This window comes from Dermacentor silvarum, chromosome 2, assembly GCF_013339745.2.
Source record: "Dermacentor silvarum isolate Dsil-2018 chromosome 2, BIME_Dsil_1.4, whole genome shotgun sequence".
Classification (NCBI taxonomy): Eukaryota; Metazoa; Arthropoda; class Arachnida; order Ixodida; family Ixodidae; genus Dermacentor; species Dermacentor silvarum.
In genome coordinates, this window is record NC_051155.1 from 44,700,542 (window position 1) to 44,714,108 (window position 13,567).

General features: G+C 44.6%; 1 protein-coding gene across 3 annotated transcripts in view; it reads left to right on the plus strand.

Annotated features, from left to right (window-relative positions):
- The first annotated feature begins 12,883 nt into the window (after positions 1-12,883).
- LOC119441439 (male-specific histamine-binding salivary protein-like) overlaps positions 12,884-13,567 on the plus strand; it is a 31,475-nt gene continuing 30,791 nt past the window's right edge. Inside the window, exon 1 of one of the 3 annotated variants that reach the window (XM_037706057.2) lies at positions 12,884-12,972. The gene's annotated coding sequence lies outside the window, so the exon portion shown is untranslated. The other 2 variants (XM_049661283.1, XM_049661282.1) reach the window with 2 other exon arrangements.

Consider the following 13,567-nt stretch of genomic DNA (forward strand, 5'->3'; position numbering starts at 1 on the left):
TGCCGAACGTGATGCCCAAGAAACCGACTTGTCCACATTGAGACAAAGTGGGGCACCAAGTGTGATCCACATATTAGCGGCCCCCCAAAGGCAAGAAGCGTGCTGGCTGTAAAGGAGTTAACGCTACAATGCTGGGTAGTCGATGTCGCTGTGTTGGCTGCGGCACTAGATGCCTGCGTCACCTGATTGAGTCGCAATGCAAATTGCTTATCTTCAACGGTTACTGTCGGTGCAAATAGGTGGGACACGCCGCCCAATCTGTTTGCTTTGCTTGTTGTCGCTTGTCACCAGACCACCATGTGCAACGAAGGCAAGCACTGTGCCTTCAGTGGGACTGCTGAATGCGCCTAAGCGACCCATGTACGCCATTCCTCACTGTTACCATGTGGGTCTCAGCCAATGTATAGTGTATTGTCTGAACCTTATGCGGTGATTGAATGCAAATCTCATTTTGCTGTTATCTCACTTGTTTATGGTCGCGGTGTTAAGGTTCTTGGATGTGGCGGCCTGGTCAGTTGTATTGGGAAGCAGTCTCTCGAGGCAAGCACCTGCTCCTGTAGTCCACGCAGCGACATAGACTCCCAATTTACACGCACTCTGATTTGTACTCCCCGTTCTGTCTTTTCCTGCTGCAGCGGTGGGCAAATTATGATTGCAGGCTTCCTGAGCCGCGATTTGGCATACGTGCTTACATGGTCGGAAGTGTATGAAGTTGATAGCCACCTGGGTGGAAAGGCCTGCAAAAGCGGCTGCCGAAGGTGATGCCCACGAAACCGACTTGTCCATATTGGGAGAAAGTGGGGCACCGAGTGTCAGCGACACATTAGCGGCCCCGATAGACAAAAAGAAATGTGCACTTTGGAAAGGAGGTAATGCGAAATGCTAAAACGCAGGGTAGTCCATGTTGTTGTGTTGGGTGTGGCAGCAGATTCCTGCGTCACCCGATTGCTTCGGTGTGCAAGTTGCTAATGTTCAACGGTTACTGTCGGTGCAAACAGGTGGGACACTATCTGCTTGCGCTGCTGGTTGTCACCCGTTACCGGACCGCCATGTGCGATGCCGAAAATGAGCAGTTTACGAGCTCGTGTTTAATGTTTCAGCGTATCTCGACATGCAAATTTTATTGCTGTTCTTGTATGAGAAGGTGCACTGTTAGTCTTCTCCTAATCGTCTTCTCCAAGTCGCACGTCCTGTTCACTCACTTGTGGCTTGTTTGTAAGGGCGTCAGTAGAGCCTCTTTGGTCTCCTGGCAATTAGAACGCACCAGCTAAGCGGCAAGGCATTAAGGCACTGAGGCATGCAACAAAGTGAGCAGGGCGAGTGCGGTGCGTACTAGTGTACACGACCGGTAAAAAGCGGCCATATTGGATATTGCACTAAAAAAGAAAAAGATTTTCGCTTTCTGTTTGAGCAGCGCCATCTGTCGGGTCCCCCAGTGAGTTCCATGCGGTGACGCTTCTTATTCTCATACCACTGCGGAAATATACAGTGGAAAAATACCAAAGTTTCCCTTCTCTAAAGCTGGTTCTTTATTCTATGGTGCGAGCTTGGCCAATGACGAGAGCGAGGCCGGGCCATGGCCAGGCTCTGAGCGTTGCGCGGGAGCGGGAGGCTCTGAGTCGTCGTCGGCAAACGGCGTCTGACCACTCTGCGGATATCGCCCGGCGAATTGCTTTACTGGAGAGGGTCCGGAATGCCAAGCGCGCGAAGCTAGCGTCGGAGACTGAGGAAGAGCGAGTCGTTCGGCTCGCGAAACGCTTGTACTTGTCGGCTTATAATCTATACCTGTCTTAACGATGAGTGTGTAATAATAACGAATAATAATAACGAAGTATAATAATTACAGCTAAATCAAGGGTTAACCAAGTGAAACCAAGATTTACCCAGGCTAAACAAAGCTTTCGTTGCATATCCAGGGTTAACTCAGCTAAGCCGCAGCCATTTTTTTATCTCACAATGTCATGTCGATCCAATATGAATTAAAGTGAATGTCACGGTTACCGGTGCACGAGACATGAATCAGGACAAAGAGACATAAAAACCATTTATGATGTACCACAGCGATAAGTCCACGTCAAATCTATACACAACCGCAAGACTCGTTACACTGAGTTCGATATCTACTTCTTAAGGTGTCCTAATAAGTCATGTGCGATGTGGCGCTTACATGTCTGATTTGATGTGCTTCTTGCGCATGGCCCGGTGGAATGCTGGCTTCTCTGAAGAGGGTTGTCTCCCTACAATTGGCCTGGCTTGTCGAGCGATGTCGTCGGTGAGGTTGTCCCCGTAGCATAGGACGGGGCCGTTGTCCTCGGACCAAGCCTTTGCTGGCGACCACGGTGCACAGCCGCGGGACGTGGCCGATCAAGTCCGGCTGGTGCAGGGCCACTGTTGTCCTCCTCCTACTCAACTCTTCCATCTCGACGCCATTCGTTCACCGACTTGTTGTTGTTCTCTTCGCCCAGTCTCCTAGTGGACTTCTTCGTTCTTTTCTTCTAGCGGTCTTCTCGCATTTCCCACGTCGCTCCTTCCAGATGATGATGATGATGATGATGTCCTCAGCACATGGCTCGTACTCACTTCGGGGGATTGGCCAAGAATTGAGCATCTGAACTTTTAGATATGCATTCTGAAACTACAGTTAATGTGCATTTTAGTAATCAGAACAACAGACAGAATAATTTTTCTGAACTGCATAATTTATAATACTAATGCCATAAATTAAAACTGAAATATCTCTCAGAGAATTGTAAAAGTGGGAATTTAAAATTTTATTCGTTTTGCTGATTGAATGAAACCACAAACGGCATCAAATACGTCCCTGTGGCTAAAGCCCAATACCGAGGCACCGAAAGTGAGTACTGTTTCTGATGTTAAATGTAACCCTAATTTAGCAAGCGGTATTTCAAGAAGTCTTTTTCTTTGTAATTTATACTGACGACAGATTAAAAAATAGTGTTCTACGGTTTCTATTTCTAGGCAGAATTGGCACAGCGGCGATATCGCCAGACCAGCCCTGTGTAAATATAAATTTAATGGTGGGACACGGCAACGTAATTTTGTAAGGATGACTTCCGATTGTCTTGATGGACACCAATGAATTTTCCACGGAAATTTTAGGTGCTGAAATTCAGTCCATGATGTTATTGTTTCCATGATATCTCTACGAATTGCATATTTCCGATATCTGATCGCTGTTATTTGTGCCACCACTGGAAGGACCGATAGTATCGGTCCATTCAGGGATGCTCTCGCTAATGAATCGGCCATTTCATTTAAATGTAATCCGCAGTGTCCTGGTACCCATTATAATTTTATAAGATTCATCTTGGGGGGAACTAATGTTAGAAACGTCTTTAGAGCCGGTGAATGTGTTGAAGCTGTAAGCGCAGTACAGACAGAAAGGGAATCTGTTAGAATTAACGCGCTGGATTCATTTAAAGGGAGTTTCCGCAAAGCTAGAATCATTGCTAGGAGCTCATCTTCAAATACAGGAGTGAAATCTGGTAGTCTGAAGGAGAATGACCAGCCAAGCGAAAGCGAGAAAATGCCCACGCCCGCCTTTTCGTCATTCACGGAAGCGTCAGTGGCTATTATGTTAATTGTGTGTACGTGTGCAAGGTAATCTTGCAACGTATTATTTAATAACCGGACTGAATGAAACTTAGGGTTCTGTGGGAAAATTTCATCTAATTCAATCTTCAAATTCTGATTTGAATCATATGATGGAATAACGTCTCGAATTTTTAAATTCGAACTGTCTAATTGCTTTTGTACAAAAATAACCAGACCACGTCAGCCTTCGTCCTCTTCCCTTCTTCCCTTTTTATCTTTTTCTTCCACTTCAGCTCGTGACAGTGAATTAAATTCAATTAAAATGTGGCCCCAATTCCATACCGCGCCGTTGACTAACAATGCATCTTCACAGCAATATACGCCTTGGCGTGGCGAGAAACCTTATGTTATCGCGGCGTTTTTTTCAAGAAAGCCTTGCAGAAGTGCTTGAGTTTTCCGTGCCTCCGTTTATTGATTAGGAAGTCAGTCAGTATTTGAAAGGTCACAATTTTATCAGCCAATAACGAGAAATGACTTGCAGGATCTAGAAGCTACAATCAAGAAAGACGCACCTATTGTCGTTATGTGTTTCGCAGAAAAATACTCAAGGTGTTCAAGATGTTCCCAACTCTTCTCACCGGACAACCACCAATCCAAAAAGTGGGGGTGTTTCCGATAGGGCACTTTCCATTGGGTACTTACCTTTCTCTCATTCTTCCGTACGAATGAGAATATTAATAAGCAGCAATGCATCGAATAGTCGCCGACTTCTGTTCGCATGAAAGCAGCAATAAAACCTGTCATAAATGATCTTGTCCTTGTTTCACAGTGCCTGCAAAGCATAACTGTCGTGTCTGACGGAAGGACAGCGCAACGGTGGAGCGAAAACAATACGGCTTTAGTTAGCCATCAACTTAACAGCAACGGGCGAACTGCCTGGTTCAATGTTACAGGAATGAAAGCACGCGCCAGCTTGAATGCCGGCGCTTTTAAGCACAACCAAAAGGTGATAACGCTGCGCCGCCATCACAGCGCATGCCTAGCTGTGACGCCTTATCGTCTAGGCGCGCGACATATCAGTAACACAACCCGTGCGAACTTTGTAACCTGAATTTCTGAACCTTGTAAACTGAAAATTTTTTATGGAGCATACAACAAGTAAAATTACCTAAGCCCCTGTAGCTTCAAACGTGCCTGCATTTACTCTCACAAAAGAAACATTCTTGCCGCTTGTCCCGTAAATGTACTTAAGTGGACGTTGGCGCAACTGCCAAGCATTTAAAGGCTACACCAGGCCTTTTAAGCCATCACAAAGACATCAGCCCTTCTACCAGCTGCTTAAATGTGCGAAAGAACAAGTAAAATGGATTAAACGGAATCGTGGTTTTATGAATACAGAAACACGTTGTAGAAAAAAAAGAAGTCCGGCAGACTCTGCCGACGAGAATGCGATTAGCATTGAAGCAAAACAGTGTAGCGACAAGCCGTATTACCACCGCAGAGACGATGTATGATGCGTGTATCCAGCCGATTATCCTCTGTCGAATTTCCCTGTAGAGACGCTACGCAATCTAGCGGCATCGCATGAAGCCCGCGTGTGGTGCATAAGTTAGAATATATTCAAATGAGTTTGTCCGAATACTGTCGCCCGGCCGGGTTTTATTCCGCCAAGCACAGGTGAAACGTTTTTGGTCGTTGAAGAGCCTCGCATGCCTACTGGAACATACCCAGGGACTCAACTTGGCGTCGTAGACTTTCATTGCAGAGCGGCACATACACTGTGTCTCAAACCCATTGACCAAAATGGCCAACCCGGTTCCCTCGGCACAGAAAATCGACGCTCTACTCATTAGACGATGAACTACCCAAGTTGGTGTGACAGAAGCTTGAGAGATAGGCAGATAGATAGACGCATAGACACCAGAAAGTGCGTTAAGTATCCTGAGAATGATAATCGCATTAAATATCAAACTAGCGACACGCTTCTAAACTGCGGTATGAGTCACTGCTGTAAGACCGATACTACCACTTTCACCCGTCGTCACTCTCTGGGATGGGCGCAGGGCTGACTTCATATTTTACCGCACACAAATTTGAATGCAAGGTCCCCAGGCCCTTGCATTCAAGGGCCCTGATGAGGCAGTAGTGCTACGTTCACCTGTACGTTTTATTACATCATCCCTGCGTTACAAAACATTTATGGTCGTAGCTCACATTTCTGGCCATCGTTTTTATACATGTATATTTTACGCAAGTTACAGCGACTGATTTTAGGCCTATTTACAGCCACGCTACATCCACCATTATCAGAACATTTTTCGATTTCATAAGCGATTCATTGAAAACTCATAACCCATAATCTGGCCCTTGCGCCAAAAAAAAAACCCATACATCATCGTCAGTTGGAGGCAGTTAAACTGGGGCGCTAATTGTGCAATGCTCTCGTGAAAAAATTTGCGGAACCTCCCTGAACGGGCATTATCCAAGATATATGTAGCGTTATCTCGAAGAGTAAGTCCCCCCCCCCCCCCCCCCAAAAAAAAAAGAAAGAAAACGAACAAAGAACACCAACAACAACAACAACAAAAAAAAAAAAAAAAACAGTGACTTATTGTTATCACCGAAACGCGAAGGAACGTTGATTATCGTTTTAAGAGCGGTCTAAATGTGTTCAGGAACTTCAGTGGGTATTTCGTGTTCAATGAGAATGCGGCACGGTGGTTAATGAGCAGCGTCAAGCATTGAATAACCCACAGTGTCGGTGTAATCAGTTAGCACCATGTAATAAAAGGGATAAAAAATGCATTTCGCGCTCCCGACTAATGTCTTGTCGACGAGCCACGCCTAGCTTTCTACTACAATTTTTTTCTCCGCTGTCTGTCCCTTTCCATCGTGCTGTTGTAACTTGAAATCTTGCCTGCCTTTCACTAGCATTTAACGCTAAATGTTAACGCCACCACGATTACAGGGACAAAATTAAAATCGGCGCGTGTGCGAGAACGAAGGGGGCCCATCAGACATACGGACCATGCAAACATCGCAAGAACTGTTGTGGGCTTCCAGCCGTCGCGTGAAATGCGTGTAATCGAAGCGTCTCCGCCATCATTTCTGGCTGGGAGATGGCGCGATATGCCTTTTGTTGTGCTTTGAGAGCCCATGGGGTCGTCGGCGTGTCGGCATTGCCAATATGCAGGGGTGTAGCTCTGCGCGGCTGTTACGGGGTACGAAAGAAAAAGAAATTTTAACGGCCGTCCGTGTGCCACTCACTCCTCTGCGAATCGGCAGGACATTAGTTGTACCGCGTTATCAGACGAAGTTCCATTTGTCTGGGGTCTCGGCTTCCGTTCTTTCTTTACTTCAGTTGCAAAAGTTAGCAACAACTACACTAGCGGGATCATAAGTAGCAATGAAGAAATGGTTGCGGGATGCCCATAATTTTAACACTTATTAGTTATGCAAATATAGACATCCACATAAACTTAACACAAAACAAATAAAATACAACGAACCATCTGACAACGCTACCGCTAGGAGCACAACGCCTGCTTGCATTTTGCTTGGTCCTCAAACAGGGGAAAAACAATCAATGAATAAGAAGGGTGAAGGGAGTCAAGAAAAAAACAAAGAACACGTAGAAATCGTGCTACAGTGAATTCTCGCTTCCTAAAGCGTGTGTTTTATGCAATGCGGCAGTTGTAGCGGTAGTTACTTGTATTTGCGTGCATACTCCGTGCGCACACATTGAAAGCGCGCTCAGATTTCTTGAAGATGGTAGTTTGCCACAGTTTGGATCGATACGTGAGAAGACAGCAGAAAAAGGGCGGGCATTTATCCTTGTTTGTTTTTCGTAAACACTTTCGCTCCTTCCCCGCAATGTTTCGGCGCGAGCAAACCCTGAAAGTGAGGAATTCACTCTCCGCTCAGGCAACACTTTTCACTCAAGCGAAAGGGGGCAGCCGAGGATGTCGCCAAGCGGCCCGCGATCATAACGCTCCGCACGCATGGTGTCATATAAGTTCTCGCGTACGAGGAATGCCGCTCCTAATCACTATACGCTGGTCACGTGCAGTGGCTTTGGTGTTCTCACGTCTTTGAGATCATTGGCTCACCGGTTTTGTTCTTCACGTGCGAGTATTTTCTTCACCCGTCGTTTGTTGAACACAGCCCAGAAACAGTGACGAGCAAACACGGACCCATTTTTGGTTCGTTTCCCTCAGGTTTGTCGCGTTCAGTCGCCGTGCGAATGCGAGACACGCGTGGAATAGCCTCAGAGCCTTGGAAGAAACGTGGTCCATATGCCGTAGACACGGTGCTCACGATCCACTATGATAACGACAGGGCTGCTCGGATCGCCGCGTGGAATGAACGATGCCTTACGGGAAGGAAAAAAAATAATGATAAGGCGCCGTTCCCTGGCAGCGCAAGAATCGCCAGGCGCTTCGTCGTGGCTTTGCATGATTCCTCGCAGCAGGTGGTGTCGCGAGAAGCGCTCCCGTCGCGACGCATGCGCATCACGTTTGGTGGCTGTTGTTCCCTGGAGTTCGCGAGCCTTCTTCGTGGTGGGGCCTCATCATTCAGACGTGTCCTCGTGATCTTTCTCTTCAGTCACGGGATTTGCAGTTTTCGATGCAGATGCGTCCTGTGAATCACGTATTCTCGACCATCATTGCGAGCCACTGTCCATTACGATTCTTCGCCACTATGAGAAGGTCGAAGGAAGACTTTGTGAGAGCAAATAAAAGCAATTATTTTTATATATGTCAGCCACTGAACTGTGGCGTAAAGGTTGTTGCGTGCCTAACTTAAATGAAAGAGGAACTGCTGTTAGTATCAAAATGGGATCACGGACTTGTGCTGTGATCATCATAATTAGGATAGCCACATGCCCAAAATTCAAGTATCCGAATTAGTACAAGTGATCCCTCAAATCGAGGCTGGAGGCGAGTCTGATGTACGCATACACAAACCTGCATGCAGTTTCGGTCGTTGAAAATAAAGTTATGCTAGCTTTTTTTTTCGCTTGGGTTGCCACACGGCATAATGTCATAATGGAGCTAAATATGCGTTTCATAGAGATACTGCAACAATGACTTATAAAGTGTGTTGTCCATAATGCAGATTTCATAGTTTTCAGCTTGATCACTGTTGGGTTTCACACCTTTAAATACACTTTGGCGAATTGTCTTTGTCCCAGGGCACTGGGATAAAGCATTGTTCACTGACCGAAGTGGTTCACTCCTGCGTCTGCAGCGGATGTACGCCATTTATACATATTTTGGACGTGCCCTGGGACAAAGATGTGCTAGGTAATTCTCATGAAAAGAGTACGCGTTAAACTTTTCAACGCAGTTAGATTACAATTAATAGGCACTCCTAACTATCTCTGATCCACAATCTTGCTACACAAATGGAGTGAATTAACATGTTGAGCCTCACGGAAAAGTCAAAAGAAGTTAAGAAAACTGGCCTTTCGCTGCTTAGCACGAGGTGGCGAGATAAGAATCACGGCTGCATTTCGATAGGGTGAGAATGAAATAAAAAAAAAAACAACGCTTCCGTATTTAGCTTAGGTGCGCATTTGAAAGGATGCGTGATCAAATTATGCTGTTATTCGTACCCGTGTGTAAGTTTTAGGAGTTAAAGCACATGATTTGATTTTTATTAATAACAGGGACTCGGAAATTTTATACCCCACGTTAACTTGACTTTACACTTTTCTCCCAGTCGCTAGTCAGTGGAGTTTGAACGAAAAGCTCCTCGAAATTTTGGTTGAAGCTGTGCATATAGAGGAAGCGAGTAAAGGAACCTTTTTGCGTTGCAGATACCGTGGCGAGGAACTAATTGAGTGATGTTATTTACTAACGGAAGGATACGTTAATCTTGAAGTGGTCCCAAATTACACAGCACCCACCGTGCTAGCCCAGTGGCTATGGCGCGCGCTACTTTTTACGGGGTCGCGGTTTCAAACCCGGCCGCAGTGGCCGCAGTCCGATGGGAGCGGAACGCAAGAAACGCTCGTGGATCATGCCTTAGGTACACGGTAAAGAACAGAAAGTTGCCGAAATTTACCCGGAGTCGCCCCACACTACGGCGGGCTTCATAGTCATATCGGCGGACCCCAGAATTTAATTTATTTGAAGCTACACCGCAAAATTATCAGGACTTCTCTCTACGACATTTTGTTTATTGAAATGAGTAATAGCAGATGTTGGCGCTTTTATGGCGGCACCGTCTACTCCTTCTCAATTAGAAAAGGAAACCAATAGGCACTAAACGAGTGCCTAATGTCACAAATTATTTATTCCTCTATTTATACAAAATACCCTTAAGGCCCTCGCAACCGAGGGTATTACATAGGGGGGGGGGGGACCCGCCGGGGTGGCTCAGTCAGCTAAGGCGTTGTCTAAGGCAATTTAAGAAAACGAAAAAAAAACCCCACAAATACAACGACAAAAGAAACACATGTCACACTATACTAACAAGTTAGAGTTGCGTTATACAGTCACAACACTATGCAACACTATGCAAATTAATAACAGCTATACAACCTACCAACAAATGTATTAAATAAACTACGAGAATCATCACAGAAATATAGGGAATAAAACAAACCCAATGCACATATAGATAACAGTTTACACAAGGATTACGCTGTGGTACTGGCAGACAGTAGATTTAAAAATTTATCATGATCTGTGGTAGTAGCAACACGTGGAGGCAAAGTGTTCCAGTCACTTATAGTGCGTGGAATGAATGAATGTGCGTAGTTAAATGAACGACATGACAAGTACTTGACTTTGAAAGGATGGTCGCGTCTATCAAAAATAGCAGGTGGGAAATAAAAGAAAAAGTTGTTATGAAGAGTTGAGTGATGATACAATATATGAAAAAGTGATTAACGTAAAATTTATGGCGGAGAGATAGTTCTTGAAAGCCCGCACGTTTCTTCAATGCTGTGATGGTGGTATGACGTGAATAATCAGAGTAGACGAAGCGAACTGGCGCGGTTCTGCAGTGATTCAATGCTATTTATTATATATGATTGATGGGGGTCCCAAATTGCCGAAGCATATTCGATTTTAGGTCGGATTATGGCGGTATAAGCACGTGATCGGAGGTGGGAAGGGGCATCCTTTAAATGTTTTAAAGGACCTAATGATCGACTAATGGATGCAACAGTAAGGTTAATATGATGGTTCCATGTTAAGTTGGGATGAATGTGAACACCGAGGTACCTATAAGTGAATACCCACTCAACTGGATTCTTATTTAAGGTATAAGCGGTTAGAATGCGCGACTTCGGTTAGTGAAAGACATTGATTTTGTTTTAGAAAGGTTAGGTTCCATGAGCCAGGTAGAGCACCATGCTGAATATGACACCCAATAGAACACCAGATGCATAAACACAATACCGTCCAACAGTGCATGAATCACAAAGTTTTGTGTATGAGTTCAGTACACATGCGCATATATAAAGTCATATATTTCGAATGGCCAAAACACAGAGCACAAGTAATTACACATAGCGTAAAAAACACGATCACCTCATAAATCAATATTCAACAAAGAACAATAATTATATCACTCATTTAGCTTATTAGAATAATCTGAAATTTATTGTTTCTCCAAAATGTTTGTGTCTTCAAAAAACTTTTTCAAAGCAAGCAGTGCTATCTTCTGAAGTCCCTCTTCATAGTGTAAGTGTTAGTGTTATCCCGAAAGCCGTCTTCTTGGCCATGGACCAAGTATCTTTTCTAGAGTGAATGGTCTTCAGTCTAAATGCAACAAATTTGCTTGCAATACTCTTCATTTTGTTTTAACATAGCTGACCCCAAAGATGTATTAGCCAATAATATTGCGCCAGTCAACGCAGGAGCCATGTCAATATTGTTGAACGTGTCGTAACTGCGACTCACCTTCGGGCGTTCTTTGTGAAAACAACTAATCACAGGAGCAATGTGGCCGTTAGTGTTATCCTTTATGACAGCATTTCTCGCTTGAAAACTGGCAATGAATCGCTTTTCTTTAAATTTAGTTTTTTTCCTCGCGCACATTTTATGATGGACACCGTTTTGCAGTGTCGTTCAAGAAGACTAAAAGAATAAATGGATCGGCTCACGATGTTGACCATACTGACGTTACATGTGGAGATGACATCGCATGCGCCTAATACGACGCCCTTTTGTGGACATTCCATTTGAGCAATTTTACTTTGCTTGCTCCCCATAATGTCATTTTTCATATAGACACTAACAGCGCAACATCAAACACAAAACACAAGAAGAGGCGATGAGGACAAGCGCTGACTTCCAACTGGCGTTTATAACAAAAACATTGAATATATAACCTCGCGCACCTGATCACAACCACAGATACTAGTGCAGGTAATCAAAACTGCCACACGTCCGCAAGAAAAATAATAAAGCCTAAGGTGGCTACCCACGTGCAAATGAATCTAAGTAAGCAGATTGTTCTAAGTAAGCAGTTTCTTAAACGACCAGGACAAGCGCGTCCTGGTCGTTTCTTTGTGTCATCCTTGTGTTTTATTGCGCTATAGTTCTCGTAGTAATGCACTTAGGGAATTGTTATCCTGAACGTCGAAACGCAAATCTACGGTAAAAGAAATTTCATGTATTTCCGGTGCTAAAGCGGAACACGCGCCCATAAGTTACGACATATAGTCCTTGGGCAAAAAAAAAATGCGGTGAAAAAAATGAAATGTGTGAGCTATCTTTTTTTATTCAGATACGCAAGGTCAGTGCCGTCAACGATGGGAAGCTAAGTAAGCGTCACCTTTACCCTTTGGAGCAAACTTATATATATATATATATATATATATATATATATATATATACGCGTCTACGACAAAAGTGCCGTTCTTTAGTTCATGATCGGTAGTCGGAAAGTGACAGAGAAAGGTACTTGGCCGCCCTTCACATATTTATTTCACCATGACTCATTTCCTTCCAAAAGTGGAGGTCCTGAATGACTGATGATACGAATGAGCAAACGGCACCTCTCAACACTTGTCCTTGGGTGCGACGAAAAATAAAAAAAGACCAAATCTGGCACGCTCTCAAAGTATATCCGTTTTATGAGGCAAAGCTCCGCGGTGAAGTAAAGCGCCAGTTATCAGAGAGGCGCGAAAGTCGAAGAAGAGCGAGCCGTTGTTTTGCTTGCGAAAGCGGTGAAGGTGAGCGATTGAGACGATTCCTCGACCGGCGGCAGCGACCGGTTCCTCGTTGTCACGTGACTTCCTTCTCAGATCGTTAACAGGGAGGAAGGGCGGGGAGGGGGCGCTGTTTTTATTTTCTTCACTTAAGCCTTCGAGAAACAGGCGCTTTTTGTCGCACGTCTCGGTGTATCCAAGTAATCGTCGTGATCGTATACGAAGGCTCCCTGCACTCTTGGCTGTCGGTAAGTGAAAGCAGGCAGTGCCGTCCACCCGGAAATTAGCAGCGTCCACGTTCATTGACAGTGATCATTGTATGCGCGAGATAGTTGATTAAGTGCATGCTTTATATTGAAAATAGGCAGGGTGCTTTTGTAGTTTTGTCGCGGGTTTTGCGTAAGGAAAAATGTGACTAGGGTTTAGTGCGCCTTCTTTTATCCTTACATCGATGTGCTCGTTGTGAAAAAAAACAGCTATCTTCTATTAGAAAGTCACAAGGCTTGCCACTGACCGCTCATATTCACTCATGTCACATTTATTTGTGAAGTTCAGCTCAGTGGAGAGGATCGGTAAAATAGAAAACGATTCGGCCATCAATGGCGCAGCGCTTGCTGTTTGTTGAAAAACAAAGCTAACATGTATTTCTTTCGGAGGAACACCTCACAATCGCAGTCGATCATTTTTACCTTCTTTAATGTTTCCTTTTTGATGTGGTCATGTTTGGGTCTTTCTTGTAGTTTGGTTTTGGGATATCTTCACTATGCGCGAGCGCCATGATATTTAAACCATACAAGGCAGCATTCTTAGGTGTCCTTAAAGTCTGCTTTCATTGCTTTCTTT